Source organism: Cavia porcellus, unplaced genomic scaffold, assembly GCF_034190915.1.
Source record: "Cavia porcellus strain 051 isolate PalLab524CR breed Dunkin Hartley unplaced genomic scaffold, mCavPor4.1 scaffold_4, whole genome shotgun sequence".
NCBI classification, from domain to species: domain Eukaryota; kingdom Metazoa; phylum Chordata; class Mammalia; order Rodentia; family Caviidae; genus Cavia; species Cavia porcellus.
In genome coordinates, this window is record NW_026947487.1 from 51,177,298 (window position 1) to 51,192,590 (window position 15,293).

The following is a 15,293-nucleotide window of genomic DNA, read 5'->3' on the forward strand; positions in this document are numbered from 1 at the left end:
CGGGGCTCTGGGAAGCTGGGCTGGGATTTTCTTTCAGGGCCTCGACTTGCGCCTGTGATCTCCTTCCTCGTTCTCACAGAGTCCCTGTGGGCTAGGACCACCAAAGGCTGCTTGGGCCAAAGTGAAAAAGGGTGCAGATACTTTCCTCTCAGTGCCTGAGGCCCGGGGACTCAGGATCCACCTGGCAGGGACCTCTGTCCCCGCTAGGGACGCAGGGGCAGATGCCGCCTCGGAAGAAGAGAGCTGCTTTGGGCCAGAGGTGCAATGAATCTCATCGGAAGGCTAAAAATCCCCGTCTCAGCTGAACAGTGAGTTCTTAGCATCCGTGAGGGTCTGGTTAGAGCTTCAGCATAAGAGAGAGAGAGAGAGAGAGAGAGAGAGACAGAGCACGCGAGAGAGACAGAGACAGAGACAGACAGACAGAGACAGAGACAGAGAGACAGAGACAGAGCATGTCTGCCATCCCAACACTCTAGAAGGCTGAAGCAGGAGGATTGCAAGTTCAAGAGTCCAGGCTGGGCAGTTTAGCAGCTTAGTAAAACCCTGTCTCAAAATAAAATATACAAGGTCTGTTGGGGAGGGGGGAGCTGGGGTCTCTAATTAGTGCCAAGGCCCCAGGTTCGACCTTCGGTGACTGCAGCCCATGCATCTACGCATGCATGCGTCCCTTGTCCCTCGGTCCCTAGGTCATTCTGTCCCAGGTCTCAGCAGGAATGAGTGTCTGCACCTCCCTCGCACACTCCCCTAGTCCAGGCCCCCTGGCCGTTGCTCTTTGAGCAGCCGGAAGGCCCCGATGGGCGCCCGCGTGCGCCCCAGCTCCCGCAGGGGTCCCCCACCCCCCAGCCCGCGGCCTCTCCTCTTCCTCTTGCGGCCGCCCCGCCTTCTCTGCCCTCTCTGCTCCGGGCGATTCTCGCGCAGCCCCGGCCGCTGCTGGGGGCTTCCACGCCCCCTAGCGGCGAGCGGGGCCCATCACCCAGTGGCGTGCAGCAGGGAGAGGAAAGCTCTGAGCTGTCTGGGAGAGAGGATCGAAATGCACAGCCCAGAGGAACCGAAGCCTCTGTTTTAACCCAAGAAGCACGGACGTGTGACCTGGCGGTTACAGCCCACTCGGGGGAATCACAGCGACAGAGAAAGTCCGATTTCCTATGGGTACCGCGCCCTACAGGTATTTCTTCGTTATTATGCATAGACATGACATGGGTGGAAAGTCACATGGACTGGGTGCATCTCAACTGCGAGGTAACCACAGCCCATAGTGCGGGATTGATACAGGTGGGATGACTGCGTTTCTGAGAGGCATCAGCGTGCTTCACTGAAAAACGTGCAACAGCACGACTGTGTGTTTCCAGAGCCGGTGCCCTTCGGCAAGGTGGAGTAAGCTGTTAGCTGTGCCCAGAAGGGCCTGAATTTGTCCTGTGTTGTGGAGCCGTTGGCTACAGTCGATGAGCAGTGTCATTAGTCAATTGATTCACCGGCTTTTCCTCTTTTCTGTGACGGGACGTCAACAAGCCAAATCTCAAGCCTTTGGGCATCAATGCTGGTTAGGGCTGGTCAGTTTTTATACCAGGAAGTTAAGCAATTTACCAAATACAACAGGGAAAAGATTCCACCTGGCCATCCAGCCAGGCTGTGTGTCCAATGGCACACCATTACACTTACACAAGAGTGAACTGACACGCATTCTGCACTGCTCTTCCTGGGAGGAGTGTGTGCCCACACTCAGAGGCCCAGCCAGGTGGTCAGCGGGTTGCCCAGCTCCTCTTCTGCTGTTGCTATAGTGAAGCTTCCTTCAGCTCCAGAGTCTCACCACATCCTTCAGAATTCCAAGCTTCCATCCGCACCAACCACTCGGCCTCTGGATAGCCTCAATTTCCATAGCTTTTCTTGCATGGTGGAGCTGAGAATACTCTTTTCTCCCCTCATGGAGGCTCATTTTATTCATTTCTGTAAAACAAAGACAGGAAGTCTTCTTTAAGAAAGCCTTCTCATGTGGTTTAAGTGTTTTAAAAAAGAGTCCATTGAAATTTTTTTTCAGTCACAAGAGCAGAGAGAACTCAGGCTACGTGGCTTTGGTTCTCTGTTGTTCTTGGCAAGGGACAAAGAAAGGTGGGGGGATCAGCTCGATTAAGGAACCCTAACTCCCCTGTTGGAAGACAGTACATTGAGTTAGAACAGTGACAGAGACAGCAGGCAGTGACTTCTGCAGTGACTTCTCAGACCTGTGTTTTCCAATTGTGACTTGATCTGGTAAGTTAGCATAAATCGCTGCAGTTGGAGCTGCTACCAAGGGGTGGAAGATTCCATCTCAGAGCATCAGACAGTTGGGTAGTTTTAACCCACATGGGCAGCCTCTGCAATGCTGTTTCCTATTGTTTTTTTTTTTTAAATGCTCAACTGGCATACAGTACAAAGAAATATTGAGTTGATTCCTAGGGGATAGAGGGACACTGGAAAAAAAAAAGGGATTCCAAGGCCTATGTTCTTTAAGAAAATATAATAAGTAAGATCCTGAGCACTTCACCTCTTATTAATGGTCCAGCTGAGGTTTGGAATGGGTGAGAAGATGTATAGCAGCCTTGGAGAGGCTGGGAGTGTTAACAAGGGGCTGGGTGGAGTTTGTATTTGTATATGGAAAAGCCTTTCTACAGGTGGCAGATGGAGCTGCTCTTTTAATGCTGGGAGCTGCTCATGAGAGACAGTGACCCAGAGCCACTAACAGAGATGAACACTCTCCGAAAGACGTCAGCAAAGACAGAGCTTGCTTGGTGGTGCGGGCAGCTGTGCCACCTAAGTGACCAATCTTCAGGAATTACTTGAAGAGAAGTGTGAGTTGAAAATTCAATCTGAAATTATGGAACAAGTAATATCTTCCTACCTACTGGCATTTTGGGAAGTGTGATTAATATCTGGCTGCACTGCTGTGCCAAATCACATCTTACATCAACTTCTTACACACAATGTATATGAGTGAAAACACATCTGCTTCACATCAAGGGGTCCATTTTTTTTCTGTTTATAACAAGGATTAGGCCATATTTATGATGCAAAAAGAAAATTAAGGGAGGGTCTGTCCTCTACAGACCTGTGTGGAAGGTGAACGATAGAAATAATATTTTGCTTGAGAATTAACCAATATGGAATCAGCATTTCTGTTAAGTGTTCATGTACAGAAATTCATGTGTATAACGCTTCTCTTAACCAGAAGTAAAACCAATTCTTCATGAATACCTTGTTATAGGAGAGAGTTCCCCTGCTGACCACACCTTGGGAGTGGGTAAATCAGTGGTTCCTTCCAGCGCCTGTTATGTTTGATTATATTTATATCCCATAATATTTGCCCTTTTCATTTTGTGCTCAGATTTTCAGTGGTTTATGAAGTAACAGTCTCTAGATTTTGCTCCAAATGGAAAGTTGGCATGAAAAATCTCTATCCAATTATTCCTATACACATTTTGAAACAAATCATTTTGGCCCCTTTTGAAAAATTTACAGGAGGCGATAAAAATAGGAAATTTCATGTTTCAGATGTTTTATTGCATTCTTGTAGCATAATAACAGCTTCATTAAAAATAATTCCACAATACAATGTGAGCTTTGTGAGATGTTTAAAACACTGGTGCTGGCTTTCGTTCTAAGGTTTTGTGTGCAAGAAAGTTGGGTTATTTCCTAGTTTATGTTTTGCTCCACTTTGCTAAGCCTTCGTGAGGCATTGAATTACCACCCTGTAGTGCATGGCTGTGAGGAGAAGCAGGCTGCCCGGGGACTCAGATCGCAGGGCCAAGGGATCAGGGCACCTCCCAGGGGGGTTGTGCTTGTCCTCCAGGCAGAGATCAGCAGTGGGATCCTGACCCCCACAGAAACTCCTTCCGGGGTGGGCTGAAGGTGGCCTCTGGGGAAAGCTCAAATGATTTGAAAATCTCTTAGGGAGACATTAAAAGGCACAGCAGACTGCTCATTGGTGAGAGACAAACAAGAAAGGGAACCAAAGGTCCTTCTCTGTCCCCGTGACTGGGAAATGACCATTGCACAAATGATGGCCTTTGGGGCAAGGAAGGAATCTTCCTGAGGAGGCCTCCAGTGCAGTCACTCCTGTGAAGCTTCGTCCTCTGCAGCCCTCTCCATGCAGGGTGCCCACAGGAGTGGATTCCAGACTGCGAAGGAAGCACCTCTGCTGGAGAACAAACTTGAGCTTGCAAAGTTCCTGATGGGGAGCTGAAATCTGCCTTCCTGCAGATTCTACCATTTGTTCTGAGCCGCATGTTGGGATCCAGAAGGGATTGACCTTTCCCATTCTGTGGTATCTGTTTGGCTCGGGGGTGGGGGGTAGGGGTGATGGGCTTTGCAGGCGGACAGAGTCTGTATCTCCCTGGCCCTTGATCTCCGCTTGTGTAAAATGAGGCTTATGAACTTGAGCTGCAGGGCTACTGAAGACACTGTGCATGCTCTGCATGTGTGTGCATGTGTATGCATGCATGCGTGTGTGTGCATACTTCAGGCCTGCAGTAGGGGATCGATCTGGCGGGTCATGACTCTTCTATTGATGGCCCCATGGAGCAGTTTCCTTAGTGTCCCCTCCTCCAGGTGAGTTAGTTCTGATGCCTCTGTGGTTTGGGGTCCCTGCGTTTTCCCACCAGCACTCCCTCCATCCCACCTCCCTGCCTCTCCAGCTGCACTGAGGCTGTTGCAAGAGCAGTGCAGGAGTGGACCTGTCACCCAGATGGAGCCTCTGCTCAGGGATCGCAGATGCCTGTGGGATTATGGGCAGGCCTCTCATGGAACCGGAAGAGGAAGGAATGCTGGGATGAAGGTCACACTCTCTGATCCTAGGCTGTGAAATACTGGCTCCTTTTGCCACTCTTTGTACCAGACACCTACATGCAGTATTCCTTCTCTGTTTTTGCTGGTTCTCAGGTTGTACCTACACTACTGAGTTACATCCCTAGGACCTTTTTAAAAAAAATCCGAGGCAGTCTCACTGGGCTCCATCTTGCTCCTTCTCTCAAGTGGCTGGGATTACAAGTGTGCTCCACTGAGCCTGCCCCTGTGTATTTGCCCCCTTGCTTGCTCCTCACACTCACTGACTCAGTGGTGTTGGTAGTGTCTCTGTTTGCCTGATGGAGGAGACAAGAGTTCAGAGAGTGTAAGTAGCTCATTTAAGCAGAAGCCATACTGTAGATGTGAACCTAGGTCCTCTTCACGCTAGTCGGGCCCTTGCTTGCTGTCACCAACCTACAGTCCACAGTTCCAGCTGGCGAGAAGAATGTTCTGGACCTCTTCCATCTTTCTTCCTCCTCTGACAGCAGAGACAGATTGTGGCAGAGACGAGGACAAAGCTCTGCCACCTCAACTCTACACAGGGTCCTGGGAGGCTGAAGGTGATACTGCAGCTTCTGAGGGGTCTCGGACTCTTGATACAAATAGAGAAGCCATGTGTCAGTTAGTGTTATCCAGAGGAAGAGGACCAGTGAGTCTGCACATCTGTGTTTTAGGCACGTACAGGAGGGACTGGTGCACACCACTGTGGAGGTTGAAAAGGCCTCATCTTCCATCATCAAGCTGAAGACTCTGGAAGCTGGCCTGTCATTTGGTCCTTGTCTACAAGTTTGAGATCAAAGGTGATTTGGAGGGCATGGGCTCAGGCCGAAGATGGCTGGGAAAGGTGGGAGGCTGTGGTCCCAAGTCAGGTAGAAGCCAAATAGGACAAACACTGCCTTGTCTGCCCTGTGTTCTGTTCAGGCCCTCAGGAGATGCCACAAGGCCTAGGGCCATTTGCAGAACGCCACCAGTGTCACATGAAAATACTGAGGATGTGCACCCTAGCACACATTCACAAGAGAATCTTTTGGCAGTTTCTAGAAACTACTGAAAGCCCTGTTTCCACATCCAGTTCTCTTCTATCTCCCCTGACACTCTCTTCCCCATACTATAGTTGGATGTTTGTTCCAAACACGGTAAAGGAAAGTGTCCAAAGGGAAACAGTACAAGCTTGGAGTGTAGCGTGGGCAGGGTGCTCTGAGAGCTGCAGTGTCTGACCCTCCTGAAGACCCCAGAGAGGCCCTGATGGTGGGCTGTCCCTTCTCACCCTACTGACCCACTGGCCATGTGCTGGTGCCATTGACAGACACATGGGGACCTCGGAAGGAAGCCCATCTTCAAACCTGTCACGGCCGTCCCAGATCCACATCCAGGTGGCTTTGAGCTCCCCTCCAGCTTCTGACCACATGAAACTCTCTGTAGACATCTGGCGCCCTTAAATACATTTGTGAGATCGCCTGTGGTCCCTGAAACCCCACGGGGCAGTTCAGTAGAGAGGCCAACTGCCGTTCTTTGGTTAAGATGACTGCCATGTACTATCTGGGCTGTCTTCTGATGGTACCCAAGTGGGATCTTCAAATCACTGGAGAAACACTAAGATTTAAAGCACAATAGGACCCCAGTCTATGGTTAAACATTTAATAATATACACAAGGCAAGTGGTTATAAGGGGAAGATTATGCCTGTGGCCAATGTTCTGTATAAAAAGACTCTAAAGCAATAAGCCCTGAACATTAGCCTGGGAAGGGCAGGGTGGAGGTTGTCCAACTCATAATGAAATTCCTCCTCTCCTCACATTGTTTCTTTTCCAGGTCACAGGAGAGGAAAACAAGTATAATAATATATTTTGCCTATAAGAGCCAAGAATTGTATTGTTTCCCTTCAGACACTTTTCTTTATTGTATTCGGGAACAAAAGTCCAACTGCAGCAGGGGAAGGAAGAGAGTGTCAGGGGAGACAGAAGAGACCTGCATGTGGAAGCACAAGACTTCAGTAGTTTCTAGAAACTGCCAGAAGATTCTTTCTATGCTTGAATTTGGGTCACTATTTTCCAGCTTTTTGAGTCCTGCAGTTCCCTTCCTTGCTTTCATCTTTCCTTCCTTCCTTTTTTTCTTTCCTTTTTTCCTTCTTGTGACACTGGGAATTGAATGCAGCACCTTTATACCCAGTTACATTCCTGGTCCTTTTTGTTTGTTTGTTTGTTTTTAATTCTTATTTGGAGACAGCATCTCGCTAAGTTGTTAAGTTGTCCAGGCTGAGCTTGAACTTGCAATCCTCTTGCCTCAGCCTCCTTGAGTACTGGCATTACAGTCATGTGTCACCATGTTCAGATCAGGCAGCAGCATTGTTTTGAGGCCCTTACACAAATCATTGTCCCCATAGGGAAGGGCTGGCATCTTCCATAAGGATGGTGAAGGGCTGTCTTTCAGGGTTGCAAGCCGGTTTTGCAGAAACCTAAAGGAGTAGCATGGGTTTCCAGGGTTGCATTAAATAGGTCAGCTTAGATTAAATAATGACAACAACAACAGCTTATCTCTTAAATAGTATTTATACTTGAGTTTATAGTAGATGCTATGGTTTGTGTCTGGGTGTCCCCCAAAGTCTCATGCAGTCATGGGGGCAGGCTTCTAGAATTTGTGGTTGAATGTTGGTATTATGGATGTGGCCCGCATACAATATAAAGGACAGAAAGAGTCTTCTCTCTTATTCCTTCCGTTTTGCTTTTGTTGTTTTCTGTCACCCCAAATGGTTGCACCTGTGCCACACCACCTTTCCTAGGAGCCAGAGATTATGGACTGAAACCTCTACAAATTGTGAGCCAAATAAACCTTTCCTCCATTAACTTTGGATGTTGGGTATTTTGTTCCAGCAATGAGAAAAAAGTAACCAAGACTGTAGATAACTGGAAAATGTAATTTTCAATATATTTATTATTCTTCCCAAAATACTTGTATTTAAGGAGTTGTGTATACTTCACAAATATTACTAATAAGATATTTCATCTTAAAAAGTATAAATGCTTCTGCAAAACTAAGTATGATACCTACTCAAAAGGCAAATACTGAATGAGCACATATATGTTACTGAGTTCTAGAAATATAAATAGAAGCAAAATACATGAAGAAATCCAGTTATTGGTTACCATATAGCAAATAGCAGTTTTCATGTAAGAACAATGGATTTCAAGTATTGCTTCTCGACTTGGAGTTTGGCTGCAAACTGATCTGCTGTGATTGTTTTCCTTGAGTTTTACAGGTAAGATTCTGTCTGGTTTCTCACTTGTTTATTCTGAATATAAGAGTTTAACCAGATACGATGTGAGCCAAGCATAGCTACCTTTATTGGATTCAAGGTAGAAATAAAAATCATTAAAATAAAATTGGTAAAAATTAAGAAAAAATCCATTGCTAGTAAATCAGAACTGTCACCACCATCATGGAGAGGAGGTGGTTCCAGAGACCCAGAGGAACTGGTAGAGAAAGCTGCTTTTCAAAGATCAGCCAGATCCTGGTGGAAGACAGGGGCCAGCCAGGTGACAGGCAGGGCAGAGGTGGTGGCTGAAAGTTTTCCTCACATCACTGGGCCTCAGAGGGCAAGAGGCCCTTTGTTATCAGCCAGGTCTGCTGTGTCCTTCACAGACTGGGAGAAGAAGGGAGGGCAGAGGGAGCCACCTGGCACTTCCTTGATGAACATCAAGGCCATAAAAGCAGGCACTTCCTGCTGAGCTGATCAGCGCCCTGCTGAGTGGTGTGAATTATAAGCTTTATCAGGATTGTGATCTTCCAGAATCATATGCAAGATAACTCCCCACTCTGCATTGTGATTCAAAGTGCTTTGTGCTAGGAAATTATTGATTATTCTGGAGTATGGGGAGAGACAGAGAGAGAGAGAGAGAGAGAGAGAGAGAGAGAGAGAGAGAGAGAGAGAATATGAGTGTGAACATCTTGTCTAGGGCTTTGCATGGAAAGCGTGTTTTACTCTCCCGGTCCGTGGGAAGACAATGCGGCTGGCTCAGCCGAGGCTCTAGGCTTGGACCCGTGGGTTCCCACATGTGGTATCGTTTATGACTGGAGGAGCCAGACCTCGGCATGGCTGTGTGAATTACTCTTATTGTCTGCTCTGGACCTTCTGAGTTAGACTCTAGAGGGTGGGGAAGGGGCTCCACCCTGGAGGAAATAGCTGTGGCTCCTGCGATGAGCTGAGCCTGGATCAGGAGGGGACCCAGCTCTGGGGTGTGGTAGAAATGATGTCCAATTCAGAGGTTTGCAGCTAGCCAGATTCCCATAGGCTGGGATGGGCTTGGTTCCACTGTGGACACCCAGGCAGGGTGCTGAGGTCCAGATGGGACCCTTGGATCTGATGCTGTCTGACTCTGGGTACATTGTGCACACCATTCTGGCCTTGTGCTGGACTTCCATACAGCCTCCTTCTTGTTGTCTTTGCTGTGGGAGGTGGGCAGCAGCCTTCTCTCTTCGGGCTTGGCAGTAGCTCTGTCTAGAGAGAGGGCCATCAGCACGAAAACAACTGCCATGTTTAAAGAGCTTGGGAAAGTGACCAGAACCTGTGAGTCTCTGATTCCTTCATTCATTCACTCAGTGATCCCTCCAGAGGCAGGTGCTAGCTGGGTGTGGCACTTGTAACCCCAGCACTCTGGGAAGCAGTAGCAGAAGAACTGCAGACTTGGCTGGGCGTGGTGGTGCATGCCTGTAATCCCAGCATTTGGGAGGCTGAAGCTGGAGGATTGTTGAGGATTTGAGACCAGCCTGGGCTACAAAGTGAGTTCAAGGCCAGCCCAAACTGCATAGTGAATCTCAAAAAACCAACCAACCAACCAACCAACCAACCAACCAGAAAAACTTCAGGTGTGAGTTTAGTTTGGGTATTCTGGAAACTTAGCAAGACCCTGTCTCAAAACTTAAAAGCTGGCTGGGGATGTAGTGCACTGCAAAGGCTCTGGTTTTGAACCACGGTAATGAAGGAAAAAGTACTTACTGAGTTTTAAGCTGCAAGAACATAGGTAAAAATGTTTGTTCTTGTGGGGTTCGGGGCGCAGAGTCTTGAGGGGCTTTAAGCCCTGGACCTTTCCTTCTCGCTGTTGGCACATGGGGTACGCAGTAGATGGGCCGCGAGGCGTGTGCAGCATTGCTGGCTTGGCTGCCACTAGTCCCTTCTCAGCCCAGGCTGAAGCAGTGAGACCCTCCTGAAACTTCCTCCTTTCTGAACAGTGCGCCCCACAGGCTCGACAATGGGGGGCTGGGGACCACGGGGAGCGCTGATCGGTCCCCCATGAAGCAGGGCCTGGATCGCAGGGAATTAAGTTTTGAGAGTTCATCTAGAGGACTTAGACCTCTGGGACTTTGCGGTGGGAGAAAATGAGAGTTGGGGGTTGGTTCAAATGTGGACGTTCTGGAGCGGTTTAGGGAACATTTTAATCTTTAAAAATGCAGGTTGGTGGGAGGAGGACCCCTGCGCAGGCCCAAAGCCCCCAGTTCAATCAAACATGCAGCGAAACCCTCCGGGCGCAGTCCATGCAATTCAGACCTCACACCCTTCAGTTACAGCCGCCAGTTCCAGGAAAGGAAACTGGGAAAAAGACTTAGGAAAAGCCCAGGGAGAAAAACAGCAAGATTTTTCTCATCTTTCCATCAGCACGGAGAGGCCGTACCCTACTGGGCTGTGCTGAGCAGCTTCAGCCACGGTTTGCCAATGTGGGTCTTAGTGAGCTCGTGCTGTGCGAGGCCTTGCACGCCCGGCTGGAGCAGCACAGTGGGCAGAACAGTGGGTGTCCAAAGTCCAGAGCTCTCGGTGCAGCGGGGAGACGGATAGCAATTAAAATGACTGCAGTGCAAAATGCAGGGCACGTGGGGCTTCTCCAAGAGCAGGGCTGGGCCCATTGAGCACATATAGGGGAATCCTAGGGAAGTGGGGGGACACTTTCAGGGTGATGGTGCCAATGATTGGAAGGGAGAGGAAAGTGGACCAGATGGAGAGGTACCGGAAAGCACTTCAAACTGAAAACCGCTAAGGTCACCGGCGCACGTGTCTGTGAGGACTGGGGTGACCTCACCCCAAGGGAAGGCTGTCCGGTGAGCCCTCCTCCCAGAAGCCCGCAGAATTATCTCCTGATGCAGTGAAAAACTTGGGTGCTGCACATAGCAGACATTACATTATAACTGCTATTGCCTGATTATAACCCGATAACATGGATAATAGTTGCATTTGGCCTAAAAATAAGTTTTAAAAAAATTTACTTGTATTTCATGCTTAACTTCTTTTCTAATAAACTTTGTGTATTTTTATCATGATAGAACTGAAATTTAAAGTGCCAGTCCCAAAAAACTGATGCTTGTTGCCACTTGGTCTATTCATTTTGTAATTTAATAAAATTCAGTCTGTGGAGAACAAAATTCTTAATAAAAACAAGAAAATACCATTTAAGTATTTCCCACTGTGGTGCTTAAAGTAGATGGCCTGGTTTATCCTCAAAGAGTGAGCCTGGATGTGTAAAATGTGCCATTCCAGGGTATTTCACACTCATCGGTAAAAACTGTCACAATGCTAAGGTGATTAGCGGATGAATGCACACTCTGGAGAATTTTTATTGGACATTTTTCTGGACTATTTATGAATACTTGGTGCTTAAGACACACACCAAAAGGTCATGAAAGCAATGACATGAATTGAAAATTAATTATCAGTTTCTTGACTGATCAAGTTACTGCTACAGAGATGGATTACTCTGTGGTACCTGTACACCCAGGTACCGACATCTTCTTTCCTCTGTCTGACCACTGACCACACCATCAGCTTTGTCTCTGGCTCCAGGATGCTTTGTCATCCTTCATGGACAGCTTCACCGCCCGAAGTCCTGCAGGTCTCACAGGGTCTCTGGCCTGGGTCACTCGCTTTCCCAGTGCCCACCCTCCTTCCCCCATGCTCACACTTTCGCCCCCTCTTCCTGTGCACTACAGAGTGGGGAAGTGGTGTCTCTGTCTCTGTCTCTGTCTCTGTCTCTCCGTCTCTGTCTCTGTCTCTGGCCCTGGGGTTCAGATGCTCAGCTTCCGTGTGGCGCTGCTGGGTTCTCCTCCTGCTTTCCCTCACCATGCCTCTGCTTCCTGCCTGACTTTGGGCTTCACCTCTGGGTCAGTGCTTGGAAAGTCACTCTCAACTTTGAAAGTGGTGGAACTTGCTTTGTCAAACTCCAGCAGTTTTAAGGGTCCCCAAAGGGTTCCACTGACCTCCAGGCCTGTGGATACAGACCCAGGCTTGAGTCAGGTCTGCGCTGACTGCCTCACTGAGCTCTGTAATTTAGCCCTGTGCTGCCTGGACCTGTAGCGGCCCCGTCCACCAAGGGGGTCCGTGGGAAAGTCCTAATTCCCACTGACGGTGACGTGGGGGTGGGTTGCAGAGGAGACTCAGAATGGAGGCCCTGGCCACTGGGATGGGACCCTGGAGCCACCCAGGAGGACGCCATTGGTACAGCACCCCAGCCGGAAAGACAGAGGCCACCGTGATGAGGACAGGGAGAGCAGTCCTGGAGCCCCTGCTGGTACTCTGCTTTCCTGGGACTGTCATTCCTTCCTCTACCTCCTCCACTAGGGTAGGAACAACACTTCCTGTCATCCTAAGAAGGGACACAGCTTCTCTGAAGCCGAGACAGCGAAGGTGTATCAGAGCCTGGACTGCAGCCCTGCAGTCTGCTCGTGTGTACTGAGGCTCTTCCGGATCTCAGGGTCTGCAGTGGCCATGGTCTGTGTGAGGTTTGCTTCATTCCTTCCCATTTCGGGTCCCTGTCACGAGCTTGTGAACCCCAAATTTCCATGTTGAAGTTTTAACACAGGACCTGAAGGTGAAGCCGTGATTTGGAGATGGACTATTACCAAGGTAGGCAAAGTAAACAAGGTCGGCAGGCTGCACTCCAATCTAACATGACCGGTGTCTACACAGAGGGGGGAATTTGGACACAAATGCTGGATGGCAGAAGAGAGCGTGTGGAGAAGCTGTCTGCAGGCTAAGGAGAGCAGCCTCACATGGAGCCTTTCGTCACAGCCCAGAGGAGGAGCGCACGCTGCCAACACTGCTGTTGCAGAAGTCCAGCTCTGAAACAGTCAGAAAATAATTGCCTTTTGCTTGCACCACCAAGGTGTGATGCTTCATCATGACAGCCCAGGAAGCCAATATGGGGTGAATCCCAGAATCAAGAAGCCCTTGGATCTGTGACTTAGGCAAGAGACTCAGTTTCTCTGAACTTCAGCCCTCAGCTTTATGACAATGGTGTGTGCCCCAAAAACCTGTTACAAGGATTCAATGAATGCATGCAGGTAAAGATTGAAGAAGATGCGTGGCACAGGGAAGAACCGTCAAAAAGAAATGTCATCCAGCGCCGCACCACATAGCACATGTAGGGCTCAAGTGTGCAGAGTGAGCCTGGAGGACCATTACAATCACAGCCTCAGTCGCCAGGATGCTGCCAGTGGAGGGTACAGTGGAGGCGGAGCTATGGGAGAGAGGACTGCCCCCCAAGCCTGGCTTCACACTCTTCTCCAGCTGGAGGTGAGCAGCGGGCTGCCTCCATCTCCTCTGGATCCCCCTGTGACCATGTCTCCTCTTTCACTTCTTATAAGGGCATTGTCCATCAGTTTGGGGTTTCTGTGGCTACTCCATCTCATTTCAAGGGTCTTCATTACATCTCCAAAGACTTTGTCCACATGTAGTCACATTTGCAGTTATCATGGGGATAGGAAATAGACCTATCTTTTGGAAAAGCCACCAAGTAACCTGCGACATGGAATCTTTTACACACTGGATCTCATGGCAGCTCTGTAAATATCTCCATCGCCTGGATCCTAATACTTAGAAAAAGAAGCAGACTACGTCTGTTAGCCCATGTGTGACAGAGCTTGGATGAAAATATGCATAGTCACAACCTGCCGGTCCATGCCTGCCCCTACTCATGCTTTGGATGAAGAAAACTGTTTAACACCTTCTGAAGGGTGACATTTTGATTTAGGCTGCAGGCAGCCCCAACGCAAGCCTTCCACCTGAGAACCACGCAAAGACTGAGCTTGTGCTCCTTGCCCTGAGTGAGACACCAGCTCCCCAAGAATTACAGCCTTCTTGGAACTGACAGTTTTATGCTCTTGCATTATGTTTGTGTTCACAATGAGGACTTTCACTTCTAACAGTTAGCTTACTGCTGGCAGGAAACTCTTTCAACCATTCTCAAGGTTTGTGACAAATATTTTAAAATTCAAAGGCATAAAAATATTGTTGTTTCCTACTCACCAGATTTGCCCCCTTCTGCATTCTGGCTGAGATTTATTCACATGTGAACAAAGATGTTTTAGCAAAATTGAGTTGCACGGTTTGTGGGGCGGGGAAGTTGTCTCTTTTCATCATTTAAAAACCCCAACTGTAGCCAGGGTAGATGGTCTCTGGGTTGAATCTCTTGATTGTTCTTGTCACGTACAGATATGTTACAATCAGCAGGTTAAAGTTCCACTCTTCTTGCCTCAGTTGGGGAATTCAGAAACAAAAAAAAGTAAAAGAAAACCCCGGAGTTCGGAATATTGTTCTTCCTGCATATGGGCTGCACGACTCGGGCAGACAAGTTCCACTGTTTGTGACTCTGTTTCCTCCTTTATTAAATAAAGTTCAGTAATCTTTATGGCACGGGCTCTAATGAGGGATAACACACTGCCTGGCCCTGTGGGCGCTTCATCAACATGAGTCTCCTCCTTCCCTTTCTGTCTGTGTTGTCTCTTTACCCAGCTTTACACTGTTGGAAAGCAGACTCTCCCAAGCTGTTTTGAACTCTAGAACAATCCTTGTTATTTGGCATGGGGTTCTATATTTTTTAGAAAAGTCAGCCCTTTTCTCTTGACTCTGTCCTGTAAATTTTCTGCCCTGGCATCTGTATTGTTTTGCTAACTCTACAGCGTGTCTCTGGGCTAAGCCTGTGTGTAAACAGCAGACAGCTTAAGTCTCTGAGGCTGCTTCCCAGGAAAAGGGCCAGGGCCAGGGGCAAGGCAAGGTGCGAGGGAACAGTGGGTGTCTCTAAGTCTGACTTTTAACGTGGGGAGTCAAACTCCTGTCTTTCTGCCTTAAAACACTCTCACAAATTAGAGATGCTGGGATCGGTCCAGTTTTACTCTTGTGGCGGATGTTCCACTTACTTTTTCCCCACTCTGCATGGGAAAGGAAAGATGCTTCCCTGCTCTCCAGGGAGGAAAGGCTCGGGGCACCATGAGGGGTATGGGAGCAGTCACATCCCTGTGGTGAGGTGTGGTGTGGCCCAGGTTTGCATGGCCTGGAGGTAGAGGCTCTGCCAGCTGTTGCCGTGAGTGAAGCCGTAGCGCTCTACGTTTGCCCCAGAATCCTTGAGAGATGGTTTGTTTCCCAGGGCTGCATGCCCAAAGCCCGCAGGTGTGTGTGTGTGTGTGTGTGTGTGTGTGTGTGTGTGTGTGTGTGTGTGTGTG

General features: G+C 48.7%; 1 long non-coding RNA gene across 1 annotated transcript in view; it reads left to right on the top strand.

The window, feature by feature from the left end:
- Positions 1-980: 980 nt before the first annotated feature.
- LOC134475703 (uncharacterized) overlaps positions 981-15,293 on the top strand; it is a 33,603-nt gene continuing 19,290 nt past the window's right edge. Inside the window, exon 1 of the long non-coding RNA XR_010046887.1 lies at positions 981-1,165. This is a non-coding gene — a long non-coding RNA (uncharacterized LOC134475703). The remainder of the gene's footprint in view (positions 1,166-15,293) is intronic.